Here is a 17,856-nt window from a genome sequence, read left to right on the forward strand (position 1 = left end):
ATCAATGTCAGGCAGCTAACAGGTTAAACATAATTTCTATGAATTAGCAAGTTTTATAAATGAGTTCACCTACTGAAAGCGAGACACGGGAGACTGCATGTTAGTAATTGACATCCAGTTTGAAATGCAATGTTCTTGAGGAGGAAATTGAGCTCCACATTGCGAGGAGAACCAGTGGAGGGGCAAATGCTGGAAAAAGAAAGACCATTTCCTGTTGTGCGTTACTGTTCGTGCGTAACATCGATCATTTATTTTGAAGAAGTTTCTCCTAAGGAAAAAAACAACACGTCCCAGAGAAGGGAGAACTGGAGAACATGACAGAAGTGGAGCACCCTAAGGGAAAAACTTTTGCCTGCCTTTTTGGGCAAGAAACGAAGGTGGAATCGGTCTTCATGGTGTCATTTTAACAGACATCAGTAGAGATGGACATGAACCACCAGTTCAGTGGTTCATGCTGGCTCACTTTTTGGATAAATAAGTGCTTGGACTTTCCAGTCCCACCTCCTCAAGCGGGCACTCATTCAGAGGCAGTGCCCTGGCTTCCCTGCCTCACCTTATTTGGGTGCTGCCTATGAGTGGGTGCCTGGGGCTGGGAAACGCCAAACACCTTTTTGGCCAAAAAATGATCTGCCATGAACTGCCAAACTGGTGGTGTGTGCCCATCTCTAGCCACCAGCATTTCATGGTCATTTACATCAAAAACAATCCTTCATTTTCCTTTGAATTTGAATAAAATAAAAAATAATAATTTATTTTGTTGTTGTTTAGTCGTTGTGTCCGACTCTTCGTGACCCCATGGACCAGTGCACGCCAGGCCCCCATCCTCCAGTGCCTCCCAGAGTTGTGTCAAATTCATGTTGGTTGCTTCGCAGACACTGTCCAACCATCTCGTCCTCTGTCGTCCCCTTCTCCTCTTGCCTTCACACTTTCCCAACATCAGGGTCTTTTCCAGGGAGTCTTCTCTTCTCATGAGATGGTCAAAATATTGGAGCCTCAGCTTCAGGATCTGTCCTTCCAGTGAGCACTCCTGGTTGATTTCCTTCAAAATGGATAGGTTTGTTCTCCTTGCAGACTCTCAAGAGTCTCCTCCATAATTTATTTAGGCTTGTTAAAAGGTTACAAGTGGAAGTAAGACATAGATGGTGGGGGAAAAATAGTTCCCTCTTTCAACTTATTGGCCGAACTCCTGTTATTTAGTGTTAGGAATCACACTAGAGTAGATCCATTGAATCAAGGAGGATTTGGTGACTCACTTCCTCCATAAGTTCCATTGGTACAAAGGGCTTTATTCTCCCCATGATTTACTATGCTAAAGTAAGGCACAAGTAGAGCATGTCCATTTGAACCAATGGAACCTATGGAGGCAGTGACTTACAAAATCCCCACTGAGTCAATGGGCTTACTGTAGAGTGATTTACTACAATAAGCAACAGGATTTGGGCCATAAGTTGCACAATAAAGAGCAGTTAGCTGCATCCTGCTGTCCTGTTTGGTCTTAGAACACACTGTTGTACAAACACTGCTCCCCCTGCAGAGTGAATGGCTTTCAGAAAGCATTCTTGCCAGTCCTTCTAGGCCACAGTGCTTTTGCTGTGTGCCATTGGTCCAAACTATGCATTAGCAAAGGACAGAAACAAATCTGTTCTTAATAAAGTGTCATGGCATAATTTAGAAGCAGTTTTAAATGAATTAAATCATTCCCTATACTGTGATCTACTTTACCAAGTTCACACAGAGGAAATATGCCATATCAATTAAATCTCAATGAACTGCAGAAGCCAATAAAACTTCCTCCAGCCACGGTTAATATTTCCAGATATTGATGGTAGTTTAATTGCCATTAATCTGAATACAAACTTAAAATCAAATTTCTCCAAAATACTCTCCACAAGGGCTAAACATTCATCCTTAGTCACTTACTACTAACTGCCCCTTTTCTGTTCTCCTGTCTGCCAGATGTAATTATCTACGGAGCGCAAGAAAATATTCTACAGATCTTGGCACTATAGACAGAGATGGGTGACTATCAGGCATTCTGGATGAGCCGTTGTCAACAGCGGGTCATATGCACAATGGTGTGCTCTTCTACTTTTTCCAAGAACCATTGCAGGCTGCATAAAATTGGCATGTTCCAATGCCAAGCTATCCTGCCCTGAAGTCACAAAAACTTCCATGGGAACCATACACTGTTTCTTGACATTCTGTATGCTTTCAGTGGTAGATGGACTATTTAATGCCATGGAGGTCTGGGTCTAGGGGTGGAGGTGGGGTGTGTGTCCTTTTTTGTTATATTTTATATGTTGTGTTATGTATGTTGGAAGCCGCCTCGAGTGGTCGCTTGACTAGATAGGCGGGGTATAAATAAATAAATAAATAAATAAATAAATAAATAAATAAATAAATAAATAAATAAATAAATAAATAATGAATGAATGAATGAATGAATGAATGAATGAATGAATGGATGGATGGATGGATGAATGAATGAATGAATGAATGAGTGAATGAGTGAATGAATGAATGAATGAATGAGTGAGTGAGTGAGTGAATGAATGAATGAATGAATGAATGAATGCTTCATAGCTCTTCCAGGTCCTGTGTATCCCTTCTGCAGCCAAAACACAGACTTTGATTTGACACATCTGAGAATGGATTCTCATTCTGCTTTTAATTTCCTTCTCCAGATGCCTGCTTCCATATGGAAAGATGCTGTAAAGGTCAGTGAGTGCAGGAAACCACTCTCAGCCAAATCAGGATTAATTTAAAAGCCCCTGATTGGCCTCCTAACCAAATCAAGGGATCATCATAACTGCATGGGGTAGGATGGCCATTTTTTAAGCTATCCTCTATGCATTTGCCTTTCTCCTTTCAAAATCACCCAAGTGCACAGACCTATGTAGGCAAGAAGACTAAAAGCTGGTGAAACCAACACTAAGCCATGTGAGGCTACGAAGAAATTAAACAGTTCTTTGCCAAAAGATGTTGGAAATTGCAGAGGGCTACCTTGACCCTGGCCTAACTATGTCCCAGCATAGAGACTGCGAGTCTGGGCTGAGAGCCATCTGCATTTAGCTCCTTGCCTGGTCCTCCTCTGCTCTGCCCCCTTTTTTGCCCCCCCCCAGCAGCTGATCTCAGCCAGTGGTGCGCTTAAGCCAGCAGCCCCAGTTATGCTGGCAGATCTGAGATCTGCCAGTGGAGGAGAGTTGTGTCAGCACGAGAGGCTTCTATCTATTCCAAACCTATTACAGCTGGTGTACCTTTGAGTCTGCATTGCAATGCAGTTTTGAAGCCACCAGGACATCTTCTGGGAGTGAACCTCACGTTTTAGCTGTATGGTAGATGTTACTTCCTTTTTTTCTGTCCCATTGTGTGTGGTGACCAAGAAATTCTGGTTGCTGCAGTCAAAGGATCCAGCTTTTCTGTGATGTCCTTTCTGGCCACCAATAGCTCTCACATCTCCAGGCAAACGCTTGCACAGGCCTATAGCCTTCCTTAAAACCAAACCAGTCCCCCCCTTTTACTGAGCTCTATTTGGAAATGAAAGATAATAAAAAGAGGGCAAGAGTAATAATGCCTGAGTATTAAATGTCCTTTTGCTTACTATGTAAACCAATAACCCTAAAAACATAGATATGAGAAACACATTATGTGAAATGGGATCAGACCAACATGAACATGAGCATTTGCTGAGAAAGAGTCTGGCTCACGTACTTAGTCTAACAACTCAAGGAGTTTGTCTACCAGTGTGTATTGTTTACTGCTCCTTGGTTAATCAGTTGCTCCTTCTTCCACCCTCTTGGGAGTTATGTGGTGTTTGAGAGATAAGGGGTTTGTGGGGACGGGTTTTTGTTTTCTTTGTTTATTGTTTTAAATTTCTGCCTTTTTCATGTCAAGGAAGGAAGGAAGGAAGGAAGGAAGGAAGGAAGGAAGGAAGGAAGGAAGGAAGGAAGGAAGGAAGGAAGGAAGGGAGGGAGGGAGGGAGGGAAGGAAGGAAGGAAGGAAGGAAGGAAGGAAGGAAGGAAGGAAGGAAGGAAGGACGGACCAAGTGCTACAAAGGATTCTGAGCATCCCATTTTATGTATGCATGTTATACATTCTCTCCATTCTGATATGAAGGAATGGCATAAATTATCTCCAGTTCAGAGGCAGTGCTACAGCAGCCATCTGGTGTAATATCCCCCTGACAGTGATATAGGATGGAACATTCTGTGTTTGGTCTGTTGCACAGAAAGGGGGACAATAGGACATATTTTAAAATGTCAAGATACATCATATCCAAAGCCAGGAAAGTTTGTGCTTATGAAAATGGATAGTCTTGGGGGTATATCATGATGCAGATCTCATCCCAGGTGTTCATTGTGGTGAATTAGATAAGCACTGATCTGAATTTTCCTAATTATGGCCGTGTTAAACTTGCCTCCTACCAGGTTTTTCTCTTGCTGGAGAAGCAGCTCATGAAACCGTTCCCAGCAAAGTGTAGGCTAGACTCCCACAAGCTTGTCCAATCAAGTGTTTTTTTTATCACATGCAAAGAGCCCAGTTACCTAGCTGGCCGCTTGCTCAAACTCCCAAAGAGCTGAAACCTTTCAGGATGTGTCCACTTGATGAATGCAAAATTGTGGTATCACTGTGAAAAATGTACTCATTACAAGCTGCAATTCAGGTGGTCAAGGCTGTTCGGAGGGGACAATAAGTTTGTTTGTTTTGTTTCTCTTGGTAAAGAATGGTTGCCTGTTACAGTCCCCCTCTGGCTGAAGGCCAGCTTGGATGCTAAATGTCAACTATGGTGGCCAGTGTAACGAATCTCTCCCACTAGGCTGGAAAACGTACACTTTGGGGCTACGGCTTCCGGAATCCACCAACCAACATGGCTAGCAGACATGCCAGTATGGGAATTCAGAGAGCTGTAGTCCAAAAATAACTTTCCCAAACTTAATTGAGTGGATAGCTAGTTTTCAGCATCCCTGATCCCTGCTCTAGTTTCCTCAGTTCTTGAAGTTACCCATCAGCAATTCACATTCAAACAGGGCAAAGGGCAGTTAGTCTTCCTGCTATGGTGAGAGGATATGATTATATTCATTACTTCTGAATTTGCATGTCTACTTTATAAATTAGCATGCATGAATTTTTCTTCTCTACTTCCCTGTTTTTCGCTTTTTGGCAATATGAAAGTGCTTGTCCCAGTTTATCATTCCTACTGCCTGCACATACAGCTCATGCCTGCCGTTCAAAGGAACCACCATGGGGAAGGCATAGCATGATGGTATATTACCCGTTGGAGGTTGCTCCAAAGTGTATTTCTGGAGCCAGACATGATTGGTTTCTGATTTTATGTGACAAGGTGGATGCTGAACCAAAATCAGGGCTGCAGAAAACTAAACAGAGACTGAGGGACAAAAGAGGGAGAATGCTTTGAACAGATGGATGTACTGTACCTATACAAGGAAAAAAAGTCTGGGGTTATGGCAATCATCTCTACCTTATCCAATGTAATCTCTTACTAAAAATACATGCAAGGAAAATTTCCTTTGACAGTTTCCTTTGTATTTACTTAATGTATTCCTCCCTCCAAGAAGGAGCTTTAGAGTCACATGTATGGCTTTGACATTATTCCATTTTTTTCCTCTCTCACAACAGCCCAATAAATTAGGTTAGACTGAGAGACAAAGGCTTCCCTAAAGTTACCTAATGGACAACATTGGCATAGAGATTTTAGCTCATAATTTCCCAGCCTGAATCCAACTAACTAGCATGCTGCACTGCCTTTCCCTCTTTTAAGGGTTCCATAGGCTTCCCTTCTAAACAATGTGGATGTTAAACACTGCCAATTTTATAGATGTGGAGCTGACCTAGAGCAAAACGAGTGTTCTTGATGCTATAGCTATGTGGCAGTGCCACATTTGGTAATTTTTTAAAAAAAATCAGGGACACTTGGGAGTGCTGGTGTCCCCATGGTCCCTAAACATCACACCCCCAATGGCATAGATCCCCACAACACCATCCACAGACAGCCACAACCCCCCCCCCCCCATTCTTTTGCAGAAGGAAACAACTGGTCACATGCAGGGAACGTCCATTTGAATTGCTTCAGCTTGGAAAAATGTAAAAGCCTTCAGTGGCAGAGGGGGGTGTGTGGAAAAAAAAAGAGCAGCTGCACTGATTCAACTTAATCTTTGCAGCATGAGATTTAAAAAAAAATTAAATGCATCCATTTTATAACTGGAGCAAATGCATGATATCTGGCCATGTGGTTGCAGCTTCAGCCTTTTGATCCCACTCGGGAGTAATTTTTTGTAGGGGGGGGGAATAACTCGCTGCTCTTTTGATTCTTTCCCACTTTCAGCCACCGTGCCAACATCTATTGCTGTGATGGCCTTTTCCTATTTTATTGTTTCCGTTGTTGTTTGTGGTAATTTTATACCATCGATTTATGCATCAGGATGTATTTGGGAGCTTTCAAGCAATATAAAAAGCAGTGTCTGCTGTACAATGATAAATAATAGTTCTTGTTGCTTTTGAGCTTTGTTGGGCAGCTTGCCACTGTAAAAAAAAAAAAACCCACCAAAACTTGCCCCCAGTAGACTTTTATGTGGTTACAGTTTTTGACTGATGGATTAACTAGAAAATGTTTGCTAGCAGGCTACTGAGCAAGCAGAGAGAGATGGTACGGTTTTGATCAGTGACTTACACAAAAAGCATATTATTTCAGTCATTTTTAATAAAGAGGAATACTGCAATCTACTGAACGTCAGCCATTTTCCATTTCATTGTTCTGATGTTTGCCTTCCCTTCAGTGTGTTTCATAATGTTTCATTTGCTTATTACAGCTGGTAAACTTTATTGCAACTGAAGTCTGTGAAAAATCCTGGCCATTTATTGCACATGTTAACATTAACAGACTTATTTCTTGTATGCCAATGTGCTTTTAGAAGTGAGTGTTTAATCAGACAGGGAGCAGTCAGTGTGAAAACTCTACTAATAATCTCCTCTCCTTTCCCTCCCCCCCTCCTTCCTTCCTTCCTTCCTTCCTTCCTTCCTTCCTTCCTTCCTTCCTTCCTTCCTTCCTTCCTTCCTTCCTTCCTTCCTTCCTTCCTTCCTTCTGTTGTCTCTGTACTGACAAGCACAAGCTTATGGTTTAAATGTTAATGCACACAACATGGAAAGCCTGTTTTTTTTTTTTTTGACTCTTTGATCTCTCCACAGTCATAGGGTCTAGGGGAGCTATTGCCAAGTAGAAGTGTGCACATTTTGTTTAAAATCAAGGGTCGCTTAATTATGTATGCAGCAGCACCTTGTCATTTAAATGCCTAGTGCATAATGTAGAAAAACCAGCACTCATAGGTGTAGATGTCTGTGCTTTCTCCCAAAGTAATCAGTGAGCTGTTAGTTAAAGCATGGGCAGATCGACCCTACCATCTAAATGATGGAGAATCAACGGTGGGGTTTCCACCAGATCCAAATCCCTTTCATGCTCATGCTGACAAAGCAGAAGATCTTAGTGAGGGGATGGGAAGGGGACAAGTTTTCAATATTTGTTGTTTTTCACTGTGTTCTTTCCCAATTTCTCACTCTGTGCCCTCTATTTCAGCAGTCTGACTCCCCTCCCACCTTGGATACCTGATGCCAAGGGGAGCTGAGACCTGGCCTGGCCCTGGTTAGTTAACGGCTCTTCCAGTGGGCCATTTATATCCCGTTAAGATCAAGATCCAGCCCTGACCTTAAGGGGAGACTCTTCCAACATCCAGACGGCATTTCTCCTATCCTGGTATGTCCAGCTACGGACAGGATTTCTTCCTTGAATTCCTGCATCATTTTCTCTGTCTCAAACTTCTTGCTTTATTTAGTTCCAATTTCTGGGACAGCTCAAGGCATCCCCCAACCTCACCCCCAGTTTACTGAATTGTTGTTGTTGTTTAGTAGTTAAGTCATGTCCAACTCTTCGTGATCCCATGGACCAGAGCATACCAGGCCCCCCTGTCTTCCACTGCCTCCTGGAGTTTGGTCAAAATCATGTTGATAGCTTTGGTGACACTGTCCAACCATCTGTCCTCTGTCGTCCCCTTCACACTTTGCCAAAATCAGGGTCTTTTCCAGGGAGTCTTCTCTTCTCATGAGAAGGCCAAAGTATTGGAGCCTCAGTTTCAGGATCTGTCCTTCCAGTGAGCACTCAGGGTTGATTTCCTTCAGAACGGATAGCTTTGTTCTCCTTGCAGTCCAGGGGACTCTCAAGAGTCTCCTCCAGCACCACAATTCAGAAGCATCAATTCTTCGGCGGTCAGCCTTCTTTATGGTCCAGCTCTCACTTCCATACATTGCTACTGGAAAAAACAGAGCTTTGACTATGCGGACCTTTGTCGGCAAGGTGATGTCTCTGAGTTTACTCAATAGCAAGCATTACATTGCAGTTGTGTTCATTTGCCTCTTTTTTGCTATCAAAAAAAGACTATCCCCAACTGTATCCGTTGACAACAAAGGGGAGAGCAGAGAAGGTGAGAGAACACCTGCTTGAAGAGGGAGACATGGGAGGATCATAGTGTACCTACGCTCTCTCTATCTGTGTGTGTATGTGTGAGTAGCAACAGTGAGAAGTGCCTGTCCATCTGCTGAAGATTCTTAGAAATCTCCTGGTAGATTCTAGATTGATCTTTTGCCCTGCCTTTTTCTATGCTTTTAGGTTGACATCAGTCTCATTCTTGTTGTTGTGCTCTCCTAACCGGCGTCGGAAACTGTGACAGTGCACTGAGGATGCAACATATTTCCTCTTATTAAAGCAAATGAACCATTCATTCAAAGACAAATCCTGAAGAGCGATAGAGTGCGAGGGGGAGGTATGTTCATAACCAGCAGCACTCAGCGGTCCCTTTAACTTACCTTTGTATCCATAACTGACCATCAGAAATCAGATTGATACCGAAATCAGATTGATTATATTCTCTGCAGCCAAAGATGGAGAAGCTCAATACAGTCAGCAAAAACAAGACCTGGAGCTGATTGTGGCTCTGATCATCAGCTTGTCATAGCAAAATTCAAGCTTAAATTGAAGAGAGTAGGAAAAACCTCTGGGCTAGTCAGATATAATCTAAACCACATCCCTTATGAATACACAGTGGAAGTGAAGAACAGATTTAAGAAACTAGATTTGGTGGACAGAGTGCCTGAAGAACTTTGGATAGAGGCTTGTAACATTGTACAGGAGGCAGCAACAAAAACCATCCCAAAGAAAAGGAAATACAAGAAAGCAAAGTGGCTGTCCAACAAGGCCTTAGAAATAGCAGAGAGGAGAAGGGAAACAAAATGCAAGGGAGATAGGAAAAGTTACAGAAAATTGAATGCAGACTTTCAAAGAATAGCAAGGAGAGACAAGAGGGGTTTCTTAAATGAACAATGTAAAGAAATAGAGGAAAATAATAGAAAAGGAAAAACCAGACATCTGTTCAGGAAAATTGGAGATATTAGAGGAACATTTTGTGCAAAGATGAACATGATAAAGGACAAAAATGGGAGAGACCTCACAGAAGCAGAAGACATCAAGAAGAGGTGGCAAGAATACAGAGGAATTATAGCAGAAAGATTTGGATATCCCGGACAACCCAGATCATGTGGTTGCAGACCTTGAGCCAGACATCCTGGAGAGTGAAGTCAAGTGGGCCTTAGAAAGCTTATCTAACAACAAGGCCAGTGGAGGTGATAGCATTCCAGTTGAACTATTTAAAATCTTAAAAGATGACGCTGTTAAGGTGCTACATTCAATATGCCAGAAAGTTTGGAAAACTCAACAGTGGCCAGAGGACTGGAAAAGATCAGTCTACATCCCAATCCCAAAGAAGGGCAGTGCCAAAGAATGCTCCAACTACCGTACAATTGCACTCATTTCCCACGCTAGCAAGGTTATGCTCAAAATCCTCCAAGGTAGGCTTCAGCAGTATGTGGACAGAGAACTCCCAGAAATACAAGCTGGATTTCGAAGGGGCAGGGGAACTAGAGACCAAATTACTAACATGCGCTGGATTATAGAGAAAGCCAGAGAGTTCCAGAAAAACATCTACTTCTGCTTCATTGACTATGCAAAAGCCTTTGACTGTGTGGACCACAGCAAACTATGTCAAGTCCTTAAAGAAATGGGAGTGCCTGACCACCTTATCTATCTCCTGAGAAACCTATACGTGGGACAGGAAGCAACAGTTAGAACTGATATGGGAGAACTGATTGGTTCAAAATTGGGAAAGGAGTACAACAAGGCTGTATATTGTCCCCCAGCTTATTCAACTTATATGCAGAATACATCATGCGAAAGGCTGGACTGGAGGAATCCCAAGCCGGAATCAAGATTGCTGGAAGAAATATCAACAACCTCCAATATGCAGATGATACCACTCTGATGGCAGAAAGTGAGGAGGAATTAAGGAACCTTGTAATGAGGGTGAAAGGAGAGAGTGCAAAAAACGGTCTGAAACTCAACATCAAAAAAACTAAGATCATGGCCACTGGTCCCATCACCTCCTGGGAAATAGAAGGGGAAGATATGGAGGCAGTGACAGATTTTACTTTCTTGGGCTACATGATCACTGCAGATGGAGACAGCAGCCACGAAATTAAAAGACGCCTGCTTCTTGGGAAGAAAGCGATGACAAACCTTGACAGCATTCTAAAAAGCAGAGACATCACCTTGCCAACAAAAGTCCGCATAGTCAAAGCTATGGTTTTTCCTGTTGTGATGTATGGAAGTGAGAGCTGGACCATAAAGAAAGCTGACTGCCGAAGAATTGATGCTTTTGAATTGTGGTGTTGGAGGAGGCTCCTGAGAGTCCCCTAGACTGCAAGGAGAGCAATCCTATCAGTTCTAAAGGAAATCAACCCTGAGTGCTCCCTGGAAGTACAGATCCTGAAGCTGAGGCTCCAGTACTTTGGCCATCTCATGAGAAGAGAAGGCTCCTTGGGAAAGACACTGATGTTAGGAAAGTGTGACGGCAAGAGGAGAAGGGGACAACAGAGGACAAGATGGTTGGAAAAGGTCACCGAAGCGACCAACATGAATCTGACCCAACTCCAGGAGGCAGTGGAAGATAGGAGAGCCTGGCGTGCTCTGGTCCATGGGGTCACGTAGAGTCGGACACGACTAAACGACGACGACGAATTATCAAGAAGGACTTGGGGAATACATTTTTTCCCCTTTGTGGTGAGAAATTATACAAATCATCTGGCTGAAAGGAAAAGGTACCCTTAGGGTACAATATAGATTGAATCTTTCAGAAGAAAATTAGATGACTCTGTGTCATTTGATGCAATGATTGCCTTGACAAATGAAACTTTCTTTTTCCGAGGAACAGAAATGAGAAGGGCAATATAAATCAGTTTCAGAAAAATGTGCAAAGAAATAACTATCTTTCTTACTATTTACTGTCTGCTCTTTAATGTAAAAATGTACTTAGCTCTAATGTAATCACAGTGTCCCGGAAAAGGGGAGGGGGGGAGAGTTCCAGTGCTCTGGGAGTGCTGCATATGATTTTGCATGCTGAAGGTCTCCGGTTCAGTTCTTTGCATCTCCCGGAGAGGGCAATGATTCAGCAGTGGACCTCCAGTCATAGAACAGTGGAACACAACAAGAAGAGTTGCTCTCTCCTTCTGACTGCCGCCCCCCCCGTGCACCCTCCAAACCTCCTGTGGTGGGCCATGAATCCCTCCAGAGCTGTGTTTAGGGATGCTCATAGGGCTGGAAGGGAGGCGGGTGTTTCACGGGCAGTGCAGTGTTTGGATTTTTTCATTCTCATCTGCAAGAATGAAATAAATGAAGCCTTCCATCCCTGATATTTAAAATGTCTCTGTCTCGAACCTGGAGAGCCTTTGCCAATTTGTGGAGATGGAGGATCGGCTGAGAACTTCTGGTTTGTGGGCCAAATGCGAGCCTTCAAATGAGCCTCCTTTCTGTTTTCAAAGCTTCTCTATTTTATTCAAGTTTTCTAATCTCTCTGCTTTGTGTGAAGCCTTGCTGACCCATTCAAGGCCTTGTGCGTTGACTAAGGGTGTGATTAGAAAACCCAATTATCCTTGTCTGGATTGGTTTAGATCATGCTAAACAAGATCGGTTTGAGATGCAATATGTCATTTGAGGTGATCCTTCCATCCGATGCAAGGATTAACCACATCACACCTCAAGTTACTCTGTTTAGTGTGATCTAGAGTCTAAGTGTGTCAGAAATGCTTCGAAAGGGCTTTTAAAAAAGCTTTTCAAAACATCGCTGATGCATTAGCAACTACTAAGAAGAAATGTAAAACTTCCTCTCTGTTCCCCTTCTCAGGCAAGCAGAAAGGAACCTTCCCATTTCTTGAGATTTTTTTAAGCGGCTTTAGCATAGGAACAGCCAACCAGCTGCTTTGGTTCATTCCCAGCAATCTCATGTGCTGGCACTGGATCAAAACAGAGTGATCCTTCCAGCACCCCTGACAGACACCTAAAAAAGTGCAGGTAGGCCTCAGTCAGGGGTGAACAGGTTTGCAACGGCATGTGTATCATGTGGAAAAGAAGCGAACTAGCCTGTCCCCAACTCTTGCTGAACTGTGAGACAAATCCCTGTATGATCACACCCGGAATTTGTATTTATTCATTGATTTTGTTATTTTGAGAAAACCACTGGCAAGTCTTATTAGAAATTTTAAAGGACGGGCTATAATTAAGATACAATGAATACAATGAGTAAGGAACATAGAAGCCTTTTCCATTACGAACTGTAGGGCACTTCTTATATCGTCTACTGGCAACTCAGATAAATCTGGATATAATATATGAGACATTCCACAAATTGTCAGTGATAGCTGGGACCACAAGTAAATTATTCACTAGCCATGTGCACAAAAATGCATGTTATAGATACATGATTATAATGACAAATGTAGCAGGCATTAAAAGGTTATAAACCATGGTTATAAGCATCTTATTGAAAGGCTGGACTCAATAGTGATCTACAACAATTGATTAACTATTTTTCAAACTCTTTATTAACCATTAATCAGTCCTTTATAAACTATTTATAAGTGGTACCTCCGTGGCATCTCTGGGGAATATAATTCTACATTGTCTGTAGAAGAATTTTTCACATCAAAGGAACAGCAACAGCACAGCTGCTATGACTTGCATGAACTTCAGTTCAGAGATTTCTGGCCCAACAAAATGTTACCAGCTGTCAAGGAAGCATGGGTGCATCATAAGAAGGACTTTTACGGGGTGGCTTTAGATGATCTGGATTCTGTTTTGCAGCTGCCATTAAGCATAGAAGCGGGTGCACCACCCAGCCAGGGAATGGAAATCAGCTATCACAAGTGTTCCTCTATGGTAGGGGGTCCCCAACCGTTTTTACACTGTGGACTGGCTGGGGAGGACGGTGCACCCCCTAAGCTCGTGGGCATGTGCAAAGGAGTGAGTGCAAATGAGCGCACGTGCACACACAAACGGTGGCATGGCGCTTATGCACACGCACTCATGCGCATGCACAAACGGCAGCGCAGCACTCATGTGGGGTGCACATGTGCTTGTGCACATGCACAAATGGCAGTGCAGCACTCATACCAGCACATGCAGCATGCACAAATCAGCTGTGCAGGGGTGAGTGCATGTGCGGGGGTGGGAAGTCTGTCTCTGTGGGCCACGGACCGGTGGTTGGGGACCTCTGCCCTATGGATAGAGGGTCCTACTGTATAGTGACAAAGATGTGAGCCTTGGAGGCATCCAGGTTTCCAAAAGTTCATAGCAAATGTAACATTACTATAATTGTGGCATAGTGAATTCTGCTGGTAAAGAATCTTCAAAGCAGGAGTGCTGACTGCATTGTCATAGTTTCTAGAACCAGACAGGGTTTTTTTTTTTTTTTTAAGGAATGGCACCATTGTGTATCTGCAATTTCTATTCATTTTATTCTGTAGATTAGTCATCACTTCCAGATGCGCTCCCTGGCTGATTCCCTTCAACACTTACAGCCTGGTCTCAGTTAAACCCTCAACTGAACCACCACAACAATACATAGCATGGTCTCTGGCTCCCTGTAGTTGCCAGTTCAGGTAAATACATTGTGAAAATACTTATTTCTAGTTTTTTTTTTCCTTTCAATTGTTTTCAAAATTTCAGACTACAGATAAGTGAAAACATTGATACTCATCCAGCAGATACTGGGATCCTACTGTATGCCCAGTCTGAGAGAAACGGATGTCTACCCAACTGTCTGCAGTACTTTTGAAGTAATGTGTTCAATGCTGAAAGGGAGACAGAAAGGAGGTACTTTCTATTTAAAGACATTTTAATTGAAATCCTATTGGCACTTGCATAAGATTTGAGCAACTTGCCATGGCTACCTGCAGCTGATTGATGAAGTGCTGGAGTACATTCTGGTTGAACAAATCAGGCATGTGACCAGGTATGTGACCCAGACACTCCTTGACACCTTTCAATTAGCCAGGGACACGTTATTCAAACCTTATGCAAACACCAGTATGCAAGCACCAATAATAGTTAAATTTATTGCCTGGAATCCATAACCTAATGCCACCTAAGGCCAATGATGGCATCAGCGATGGAGAACGTGACAGGAGCAATTCAGTTCAGAGGCTGGCAGCAAGTCTGGCATTCAGGCAGTTGCATGTTCAGTCCCTGACAGCAACACTTAAAAAGTTGCTGGGAAAAGGAGTTTGCAGGAATACCCCACTAAAAACAGTAAACAAAATCAACACCAAAAAACACGTTCAAAGCAATAAGTCACAACAGTCCATTCAAAATCCCAATAAGGTCTTTGCCTACTTATGAAAGGAGAGCAAAGATGGGACAAGTCTGGCTTCCAGTGGGAGGGAGTTCCAAAGGCCGGGGGCATTTTGAAGCACAGCTCCATGTTTGATAGTGCAGGGATGGTGTTAAAATACTGGTATGTGTTTGAAACACTTAGGTCTTTTTTTAATTGGCTCCTTATGCTATCTTTTTCATGGCAAGGACAAGAAAAATGTCCAAAAAGAGGCAAAGAGAGAGAGAGAGAGAGACCCCAAAATGGTCAAAGGCTGCATTGAGTAACTGTGCCCATCCTTATTCAATTATTACTTTCATTTTTCCCCTAGCTCAGAGCTTAGGAAAGTTCCTTTTGGTGCAACTTCTGGAAGATAACTTTTTGGAGCGCCAGCTTAGAATCCTGTCAGAAGGCCAACATGGGGAGATTTAACATTCAGAGGGATTGGTGACAGGGGACACATTTATAGGCCACTAATAAAAATGTGTTTAAAAATCATATAAAATGCAAGCTTCTGTGGGTAAATCACATGATCAGAGGGATTGTTGACATCATTTCCAGGACAGCCAATCCTGAGGGTGCTGCCTTGGGAACCCAACTGCATCCTCCTGGGTCTTTGTGACCTCACAGAGCCCCACCTCTCTGCTGGCAGATAAAAGCGGCTTGCTGGGCAAGTCAAGAGACCAGAAGGGAGGCCAGTGGCCAGAGGGTATCTCGGCAGAGAGATTGGGGGTGGTGGCTGCAGGGGACCCAGCCCTTCTGTCCAAGGCAAGTTCTGAACTTGCTAAGTGGGCTTGCGAGTTAACAGCTCGAGGCTGGCACAGATCTGTGGCTTGAAGCTGGCTGATATCGGCGATGGACCAGAGGGAAGTCGGTGGAGGTTGGCAGACAGAAGCTGGTGGAATCTGCCTGTGGAAGCTGGCTGAGGCTGCAAGGCGGAGGCCGGCAGAGGTTGGCGGATGAAGCCGGGGGACGTTAGCCTCCTGAAACCAGCTGGCAGAAGCTTGGTGGATATCGGTGGATGGGAGCCAGGGCGTGTGTGTGAATGGCTGGTGGAGTGAAGGTGTGTGTGCATCGAGGGGTGGCTGGTATGTGTGTGAATGGGCTGGCTGGCATTCCATGGGGATGTAGCCGGGGTGTATGTGTGACCCAAGCATTAGGGAGCTGGCGAAGGCTGGCTTCAGAAGCAGAATGGAAGAGATGAACTGGTTGATATTCCTGGAGGAAGCCAGTGGATGTTGGCAGGCGGAACTTCGGGATGAAGTTGCCAGAATATTGGTCAGTGGATATACCTGGGTTGAAGCCGGTTGACGGCAGTGGACGACCTCACCCCTTCGTTGTTGTTTTTCTCTCTCTTTCTCTTGCAGGGCCAGAAGCTTCCTTTTCCCCAGGGGGATGCGAGGGACCAGAAGGCAGGTATCTTGTTGGAGCTGAGCTGAGCTATCTCCACTGAGGACCGGGATAACCTTTTAGCCTCTTTTCCGAAACCAATAAAAGTAGTTTTCTGGAATGGTTTTGAAGTGCCGTCTTGTTTGTCAGGGGATTTCATGGGAGCATCTTCTCCATCCCCTCATTATATCTGGGGCCCAATGCCTGGGATGGGTCTCTGTGAGGTCATGATGTGGGGCCTTGTGATGTCACAAGAGGCAGGAGCCTCTTCAACAGTGGGTATTGTGTCTGCAGGCGTGAAGAAGTGGGAGAGGCACCCGTATTGGTCCCCTATATGACTTCCTCAATATATTATGTGTCCAGCACGTTCAGGAAGCCAGTGAGCCCTGGTGCCATTCAGAGAGGGTTGGAGTTGGGTACCCGAACACTATGGCCACCCTGTAACAATAAACGAGACTCGCTCCTTCCCTTCCACCACTGCTCCTCACATTTGTCTGCCTGGCCTGGAGATTCAGGGAAGCCCAACCACTTCCTGGCACTGCAGCTCATTCTCTGAGACCTGGCAAGCCTCATCTTCATCATCAACATAATCAGCACTCCATGGACAGCTCCCTGCAGAGGACAAGTGGGGAGAAAATATGCCACTTCAAAGACGTTTACAGTCCAAACTCTCACACCAGTGCCACAACTAAGGAAATGGAGATGGGCAATAATTTGGAGATGCCCGTACATTAAAATTGATGTGGATCCATGCCTTGGATAGACTGCAAAAATACACTGGTATTGCAGAATCTGCTGCCTGAGGGAAGTGGCTGCCTCTGAGCACCTAGTGGTTCCGGTGTTTATGAATGTAGCAAATGTAACATAACTAACATTGTGGCATAGTGAATTCTGCTGGTAAAGAATCTGCAAAGCAGGAGGGTTAAACACTGGAGGTCCACCCATGGGCTCATCCAGTGACCCAGTCTTCCTCTCCACTCAGCTGTCATGATTCTTTTTTTCCTCTTCTAGAATGCCCAACAATTCCCCTTCTGTTTCTTTTCTCTCTCGCCCCGTTTTTCCCTTGCAGGTCTATTCTGGGGCTAATTCAGACTTTTACTCTGCTCACTCTTCTTCCACAATGCCAGGCGTTTTCTCTCTTTCAACATTTTCAAGAGTTCTGTTGTAGTCATGTCCAGGATGATGGTTTCTACTGGGACTGGAAACGAAGCCCTATGAGGAAATACTGAAGAAGCTGAACATGTTTAGCCTTGAGAAAAGGGAATAAAGGGGAGATGTGATAGAACTTTTCAAATACTTGAAAATCAGTCATGCAGAGGAGAGGCATGATCTGTTCTTGATCATCCCAGAGTGCAGGACACGTAATCATGGGCTCAAACTACAGGAAGCTGGATTTAGGCTGAATATAAAGAAAAACCTCTTAACTGTTAGAGCAGTACAACAATGGAACCAATTACCTTGACAGGTGGTGAGTGCTCCCATATTGGAGCCATTCAAGAGAAAACTGGACAACCGTGTGTCAGATCTGCTTTGATTTGGATTACATCATTGAGCAGGGGGTTGGACCCCATGGCCTTACACACTCTTTCCAACTCAATTATTTTATGATTCTATGAATTCCACAATCACGTGCATCATCTTTTGAGGTGACAGGGAGTACAACATCATTAATGTTTTACTCCAGAGGTGTTAATTCTTAATATGCCTA

The 17,856-nt window shown here is 43.9% G+C and overlaps 1 long non-coding RNA gene across 1 annotated transcript; it reads left to right on the forward strand.

Annotated features, from left to right (window-relative positions):
- Positions 1-7,583: 7,583 nt before the first annotated feature.
- On the forward strand, positions 7,584-17,267 carry LOC140701670 (uncharacterized). Its single transcript, XR_012080586.2, has 3 exons — positions 7,584-7,765; positions 13,915-14,049; positions 16,127-17,267. It is a non-coding gene; the product is annotated as an uncharacterized LOC140701670 (long non-coding RNA).
- Positions 17,268-17,856: the final 589 nt, after the last annotated feature.

This window comes from Pogona vitticeps, chromosome 1 (genome assembly GCF_051106095.1).
Source record: "Pogona vitticeps strain Pit_001003342236 chromosome 1, PviZW2.1, whole genome shotgun sequence".
NCBI classification, from domain to species: Eukaryota; Metazoa; Chordata; class Lepidosauria; order Squamata; family Agamidae; genus Pogona; species Pogona vitticeps.